The sequence below is a fragment of the Aedes albopictus genome, chromosome 2, assembly GCF_035046485.1.
Source record: "Aedes albopictus strain Foshan chromosome 2, AalbF5, whole genome shotgun sequence".
Lineage (NCBI taxonomy): Eukaryota > Metazoa > Arthropoda > Insecta > Diptera > Culicidae > Aedes > Aedes albopictus.
In genome coordinates, this window is record NC_085137.1 from 458,444,602 (window position 1) to 458,452,781 (window position 8,180).

The 8,180-nt window shown below is 41.4% G+C and overlaps 1 non-coding gene across 1 annotated transcript; it reads right to left on the reverse strand.

Moving 5' to 3' along the window:
• Window positions 1–3,728: 3,728 nt before the first annotated feature.
• Trnan-guu (transfer RNA asparagine (anticodon GUU)) lies at window positions 3,729–3,802 on the reverse strand. The gene has a single exon. It is a non-coding gene; the product is annotated as a tRNA-Asn (tRNA).
• Between the last annotated feature and the right edge of the window lie 4,378 nt (window positions 3,803–8,180).

The following is an 8,180-nucleotide window of genomic DNA, read 5'->3' on the forward strand; positions in this document are numbered from 1 at the left end:
TGGAGAATTCCAGAATGAATTCTTGGAGAATTCCATAAGGAATTCTTGGAGAATTCCATAAGGAATTCTTTGAGAATTCCATAAGGAATTCTTGGAGAATTCCAGAAGGAATTCTTGGAAAATTCCCTAAGGAATTCTCGGAAAATTCCCTAAGGAATTCTCGGAAAATTCCCTAAGGAATTCTTGTAGAATTCCCTAAGGAATTCTTGTAGAATTCCCTAAGGAATTCTTGTAGAATTCCCTAAGGAATTCTTGTAGAATTCCCTAAGGAATTCTTGTAGAATTCCCTAAGGAATTCTTGTAGAATTCCCTAAGGAATTCTTGTAGAATTCCCTAAGGAATTCTTGTAGAATTCCCTAAGGAATTCTTGTAGAATTCCCTAAGGAATTCTTGTAGAATTCCCTAAGGAATTCTTGTAGAATTCCCTAAGGAATTCTTGTAGAATTCCCTAAGGAATTCTTGTAGAATTCCCTAAGGAATTCTTGTAGAATTCCCTAAGGAATTCTTGTAGAATTCCCTAAGGAATTCTTGTAGAATTCCCTAAGGAATTCTTGTAGAATTCCATAAGGAATTCTTGTAGAATTCCCTAAGGAATTCTTGTAGAATTCCCTAAGGAATTCTTGTAGAATTCCCTAAGGAATTCTTGTAGAATTCCCTAAGGAATTCTTGTAGAATTCCCTAAGGAATTCTTGTAGAATTCCTTAAGGAATTCTTGTAGAATTTCCTAAGGAATTCTTGTAGAATTCCCTAAGAAATTCTTGTAGAATTCCATAAGGAATTCTTGTAGAATTATACAAGGAATTCTTGTAGAATTATACAAGGAATTCTTGTAGAATTATACAAGGAATTCTTGTAGAATTCCACAAGGAATTCTTGTAGAATTCCACAAGGAATTCTTGTAGAATTCCACAAGGAATTCTTGTAGAATTCCATAAGGTATTCTCGGAGAATTGCAGACGGAATTCTCGGAGAATTGCAGACAGAATTCTTGGAGAATTCCAGAAGGAATTCTTGGAGAAATCCAGGAGAAATTCCTGGAGAATTCCAGGAGGAATTCCTGCTGAATTCCAGCAGTATTTTTTGCAGAATTCCAGCAGGAATTCCTGCAGAATTCCAGCAGGAATTCCTGCAGAATTCCTGGTCAATTCTAGAAAGAATTCCTGGCGAGTTCCAGAAGAAATTCCTGGCGAATTCCAGGAGGAATTCCTGAAGAATTCTAGGAGGAATTCCTGGAGAATTTCAGGAAGAATTCCCGGAGAATTCCAGAAGGAATTCCCGAAGAATTCCAGGACGATCCGGAGAATTCCAGAAGGGATTCCTGGAGAATTCCAGGAGGAATTCCCGAAGACTTCAAGGAGAGATTCCAAGGATGCCAGGAGGAATTCCTGGAGAACTGTGCGTATTTTTTCTAAATAAAAACTCTGATAAATATCTGATACAATTTTAGAAAAAATGTCTGCAGTTGTCAATTTGTAAATTGTCAGAGCAATTCACAATGGAATGCTTGAAAGAAACCCCAGAATGAATATTTTGAGAAATTTCTTAATAAATTTTTGTGGAGCTTCTAGAAAACACGAAAATTGGCTGATAACTATGGTTGAATTTTAAGAAGAAAGAGAAGCAAAAAGGTTCTCTATAGGGTAGGCTGTCCCACATAAAAATCAATATGTGAAAAGTCAAGGTGCTTAACCCTTAAATGAAAGATATACATATGTTTGAAGCATTTTTGTAGAACATTTCGATTAAAAAAATCATTTTGAGATTTCCGTAGGGCGATTTTTGAAAAAAATGACCTTTTTTCATGAAAATTCTCAATAAAATATGTATTTTTTCGTCTTCTTTCAGCTTCTGAATATTTCCAAAATTTTGTGTGTGTTTTTCTATGGACCTCTTGGCATTCTTGATGGGTGTTGGCTTTTAAAATATTGTATTCATATTGACATCAGAACCGATTTTGTGCAATATTTGAAATATTGCCCATTCACTAGATACGTCAAGTGGCGTAGTCAGAAATTGTCACTGGGAGGGTAAATATGTGAGCAACTTATTAAAGCAATTGCTTTATCATATGGCAATACATGATTTGAAAAAAAAAGAGTACGTCACATACTTTTAACAATATGTCCACCCCAAATTGTGATTTGGTGAGCTAATTCCATGTAATTATTTCACTTTGTTGCACGCAGATGTTTAATTTAAGTATTTTTCGTCACATATTGTGTTAAATTCGTTACTTTTTTGAACTTGTTTACTGAAAGATCATGTAGTTGTAGGTGAATCAATCAAAATTTCCTATCCACAGAAAAAAACCCTTCATCAAACACTTTTCCTTTCAATTACGGGTTTTGTTATTGTAGCAGCCAGTGTAGCAACGTTGTTATCGTCAGCGGGTGACAATCTACTACATATCGACAGCATCAACCTAAGCCAGGCAGCCAGTCAGCAAAGGGAAAGGAAATCGAAAGTTTCCATTCTTCTGATATGAAGACGTTCGGCGGCGACGACAACGATGATGGGAGAAATCATCACCAACATGAAAAAATCAAGTAGCTAACTCGCTTTATCTATCGTGCTACTCTGCGAGAGGGGTATATGTGCATATGTGCACATGCACATGCAGGTTGGCAATGGAATTGCCGCAAATGCAGCAGCCCCGTCGTCGGACGAAGAGGGATCCGACGAAGCGGAGAGATTTTCATTTTCTATTGCCACAATTGGCCATGAAAAACGAGACTCCCGTCTCGTCTCTCATGGCATCACCACATGGTACGGGTACGGGCTGTGTCTATGATGCACGATGCACCAAAGCGACTTCCCATCGCATCGATGGGTGGATGGATGGATGACAACGATAGACGGTTGTGGCGTGTGCGGATCACTCTCACTTGTTTTCCGTCTTGGATTGTCGTCTTAGAGACGAATTCAGAAGATGAAGAGAAGGGAGAGGAGTGGTATTCGAGCTGGGTAACATGCGTTAGACCTAGTGAAAAGTGAAAGAAAAACCCGGTGACTGAGTGAACCAATTGTGGCTTTGGCCGGAGGGAGGCTTGCGAACACGATGACTGGATCAGTAGGTGTCGTTCAACTGTATAGTGATTCGTTGATGAATGGTTTTGTATAGCTTTTTTTAATTTTTCGCGATTTGCTGGTGCAGTAAAATAAAATATTAAGATAAAACGAGCTCACCAATCTATTGTTGGATGTAACGATATTTTTGGAATCGATTCAGACGTAATTATTTCAACTATCGTAAGCTGTATCGTAAAACAGGCAAAAGCGGGCGCCCGCATGCACTTGAAGATGTACGTATATCATGTAGCATTTTGGTGAGCTCATTCCAGTCTTAATTTTACCTGATAAAATTTGTATCTCAGTTAGCATGTGAAACGTGACAGAAAAAAATCTTACCTCTGCTCTGCTCGTTTCAAGAGATTCCATTGGAAGTTTCCAGAGGTTTAACTAGTCATTTTCAGAAGTTCCTCAGCAACTTTCCTAATGTTGCTAAGGCCGTTTTCACAAGATCCTCTCTGGACATTTTCAAAGGTTTCTCTACACGTTTTCAGAGGGTCTTTTGATTATTTCCAGAGGTTCTTTTGGACGTATCCAGAGGTTTATCAAACCCTCCAATTCCCCAGATATTCCTCTGAATGTTTCCAGGTTCCTTCGATTCTGGACGTTTCCACATTTTCGGCCTGATATAGCACAAGAACAACCACAAAAAAACATTCCGCCCCCGGGTGGACTCGAACCACCAACCTTTCGGTTAACAGCCGAACGCGCTAACCGATTGCGCCACGAAGGCTCTATGCTAGGAACGATCGCGTTCCTGTTATCAACGATGTTTTCCATATTTTTTGTGAAAGTTACACAAAGTCTGAAATTTGATTCAAGATATGCAATAACAGTTGACAATTCAAATGAGTTTTTGAACCCTCTATGCTACTGATGAGGCACCAGTGCGTCATCTTCGTTAATATGGCATTAATTAGATTTACCTGAATTATTGAGCTGACACGGTTTCAAAACCATCAAATGACTCACTTCCTAAACTCCAGTTTCAACTTCCCGCCCGAAATGGCCCGCTTTTGAACTCATAAACTTGAAACCGCCACTCACTCACTCACTCACTCGTTCACTTGAGCAGCTTGTCAAATTAATCAAAACTGACTGTCGTTGCACTTTCCGACGAGTCTTCAAGCCACAAAGTCGACACGCACTTCCTGGCCTCATTGCTGGTGCAACTAAAATTACCCTTTTTCCCTCTATATAAATAAATCTTGCTTTCGCACCGACGCCGATGACGACGACTAACCTCCAACCAACTCACTCCAGCAGAGCAGATCGCACTCGCCGCAGTTGCATCTAAATGCGTCTCCCTGATTAATTCCGCACTCGTGGACGGAATTGCATCGCGTAGCGGCAGTACGTACCTCTACCTCTAGATTGATGATGAACAACCTATCCACGCAGTTGTACTGAGTCGAGCACGGGTACGGGAAGTCCCCGCGTCCTCGTGTGATCTATACTCGGTTCTGAAAATAGGTAGGTGCCCCGGCTGCACTTTTCTCAAACCCTGCAGAGAGCTGCTTGGTGCGGTGCATCCTAGTTTTTGCATATAGCGCTGCTGACTGACTGCTTGAGTGATTCACGCGGACTTTATTAGATCAGAGTCAAGGTTCTGCCGGCCTGCGGCGTACGCCCCTCGGCCGGCCGTTCCAAGGGACGAGCGAGACCTGGTCCGGTGGAGGTCGAGTTGACCCCATTCCGTCAAGGAACTTTCAGTCAGCCGCAGTCGGTGTGATGTTTGAAATACGTCATTGCGCCGGTCTGGGGTTGGTCAGGTCGGTCGGTTGGTGGTTTGATGCAGTGTCCAAGATGCATCTTGTGTTGGGAATATACACGCACAGAAAGAAATCATGAAAATTAAATAACACGTAAGTTAAGCATCGTCTGAAAATTATAGCAGGAGCTACAAAATTACATCCATTTACCGTGAGATGATACAGTCCGCTCAGTAATCAGCCAATCATGCGTACTGTTTACAGATTTTGAGACATATTCGCTTGAAATTTACATGTAGTAACGTAAACGAGGACATACGCTCAGTCGTCTGCCTCGCTGCGGAGACTGCTCTCTCCCTCTCTCTGTGGCCGAAGCGGTACAACAGTTTGTTCCTTTATGGTGGAACATGTTTATCTTTGATTTTCTTCTCTTCAGCTTGGTGAGACAGCCTAGAGGGGTTAGTTGTGAACTCTCACTCGGAAGATCTGAGTTCTATTCTCGTATAAAGGTTTTTTTTAAGTTTCTCTGAAAAGTCGGTGCTATAATTAACACTTTTCTCTCAGCAATCAGCAGTGTAATTTTAAGATCACACATAAATTTCTATCGAACACGATGGAGGTCAATTTGTTACATTCAGTTCGTCATAAATTTACAGATTTTGTTCGTACTGTGCGGTGAGGAAGTGTGGAACATCAAACGATGCCATTTTCGAATGTTGTGCAGAGGTGTTAGGTTAGGGGTGACTCTGATCTTTCTGTTCTCTCTGTTCTCTCTTTGCTCTGTGTCCTCTTTTTCTCTCCATTCTCTTTATTCTCTCTATTTTCTCTGTTCTCTCTGTTCGCCCTGTTCTCTCTGTTCCCTCTGTTCTCTCTGTTCTCTCTGTTCTCTCTGTTCTCTCTGTTCTCTCTGTTCTTTCTGTTCTCTCTGTTCTCTCTGTTCTCTCTGTTCTCTCTGTTCTCTCTGTTCTCTCTGTTCTCTCTGTTCTCTCTGTTCTCTCTGTTCTTTCTGTTCTCTCTGTTCTCTCTGTTCTCTCTGTTCTCTCTGTTCTCTCTGTTCTCTCTGTTCTCTCTGTTCTCTCTGTTCTCTCTGTTCTCTCTGTTCTCTCTGTTCTCTCTGTTCTCTCTGTTCTCTCTGTTCTCTCTGTTCTCTCTGTTCTCTCTGTTCTCTCTGTTCTCTCTGTTCTCTCTGTTCTCTCTGTTCTCTCTGTTCTCACTGTTCTCTCTGTTCTCTCTGTTCTCTCTGTTCTCTCTGTTCTCTCTGTTCTCTCTGTTCTCTCTGTTCTCTCTGTTCTCTCTGTTCTCTCTGTTCTCTCTGTTCTCTCTGTTCTCTCTGTTCTCTCTGTTCTCTCTGTTCTCTCTGTTCTCTCTGTTCTCTCTGTTCTCTCTGTTCTCTGTTCTCTCTGTTCTCTCTGTTCTCTCTGTTCTCTCTGTTCTCTCTGTTCTCTCTGTTCTCTCTGTTCTTTCTGTTCTCTCTATTCAGAGCACAGAATGCACATATAAAACAGAGACATCAGAGAGAACAGACAAAAGAGAGATAATCGAGTGAATCGAAAGAACCAAGAGGGTAGACAGAAAAAGAGAACAGAAAACAGAGAATAAATAAACCGAGAAAATCTAGAAAACAGAGGGAACATAGAGAATAATATAGAATATAGAGAGCAGAGAGAAAATAGACAACAGAGATAACAGAGAGAACAGAGAGCACATAGAGAGCAGAGGCAACAGAGAAAACAGAGAAAAGATATTTATTTATTTTTATTTATTTATTTATTTATTTATTTCATTTCGTCAACCGACGTAGACTAGTACATTATACATATACATATTATTTCTTATTTCTTAGTAATATAATTACGAAATACATTGAAAAATATATTTAAAATAAAAAAAAAAATTAAATTTAGTAGTGTTTTGTTTTTTAAGTGTTCCTATTTCTAATGGTACGAAAATATGTTTTCAAATTTTGCCTAGACATGGTAAAGTCAATCGTTTCGCAATGTTTATTATAAGCAACCATCATGCGATTTATAGGCCCAAATTTGGCGTAGTTTGTTCGGTGGTGGTTACTTGTGAAAATATTTCGACTTCTTAATTGCCGAGTAGGTATATAAAAATTTAGTTTTGATAAGATTTCAGGCGAGTCTATACGATGCGAAACGATATCGTTTACGAATGAAATCATTGCGATTTCACGCCGCTCTTGCAGAGTTTGTATGTCAATAAGCATGCAGCGTGCTTTGTAAGACGGAAGTGGAAATGATGTCCAGCCTAATTTACGAAGAGCAAACAGTAGAAATTGTTTTTGCACTGATTCTAATCTTTCTTCGTGCGTGGTTGAAAAAGGAGACCATACAGTGCTGCAGTATTCTAAAATAGATCTAACATAGGCAATATTCATTTTTTCATTTATTTAGTTAACATCAAATTCATGATAATACTGAATCAACAATTTGCCGCCATAATACTCGATTTGCAGCTGCAGCTCTCCAACGTCGGTCACGCCCAACACTCGCCAGATCACGCTCCACCTGGTCCGCCCATCGTGCTCTCTGCGCTCCACGCCTTCTTGTACCAACCGGATGGTTAGCAAACACCAACTTTGCAGGGTTGTTGTCCGGCATTCTTGCAACATGCCCTGCCCACCGTATCCTTCCGGCTTTGGCTACCTTCTGGATGCTGGGTTCGCCGTAAAGTGCAGCGAGCTCGTGGTTCATCCTTCTCCGCCACACACCGTTCTCCTGTACGCCGCCGAAGATCGTCCTTAGCACCCGTCGCTCGAAAACTCCGAGTGCTTGCATGTCCTCCTCGAGCATCGTCCACGTCTCGTGCCCGTAGAGAACCACCGGTCTTATTAACGTCTTGTACATGGTACATTTGGTGCGGGGGTGAATCTTTTTTGACCGCAGTTTCTTCTGGAGCCCATAATAGGCACGACTTCCACTGATGATGCGCCTTCGTATTTCACGGCTCACGTTATTGTCAGCCGTTAGCAAGGAACCGAGGTAGACGAATTCTTCTACCACCTCGAAAGTATCCCCGTCTATCGTAACATTGCTGCCAAGGCTTGTCCTGTCTCGCTCAGTCCCGCCTACCAGCATGTACTTTGTCTTAGCCGCATTCACCACCAGTCCGACCTTTGCTGCTTCACGTTTCAGGCGGGTGTACTGTTCTGCCACCGTTCCAAATGTCCTAGCAATAATATCCATGTCATCCGCAAAACATACAAATTGGCTGGATTTCGTGAAGATCGTACCCCGGCTGTTGAGCCCGGCTCGTCGCATAACACCTTCCAGGGCGATGTTGAATAGTAGGCAGGAAAGTCCATCACCTTGTCGTAGTCCCCGTCGAGATTCAAATGAACTGGATAGTTCACCCGAAATCCTTACGCTGTTCTGCACA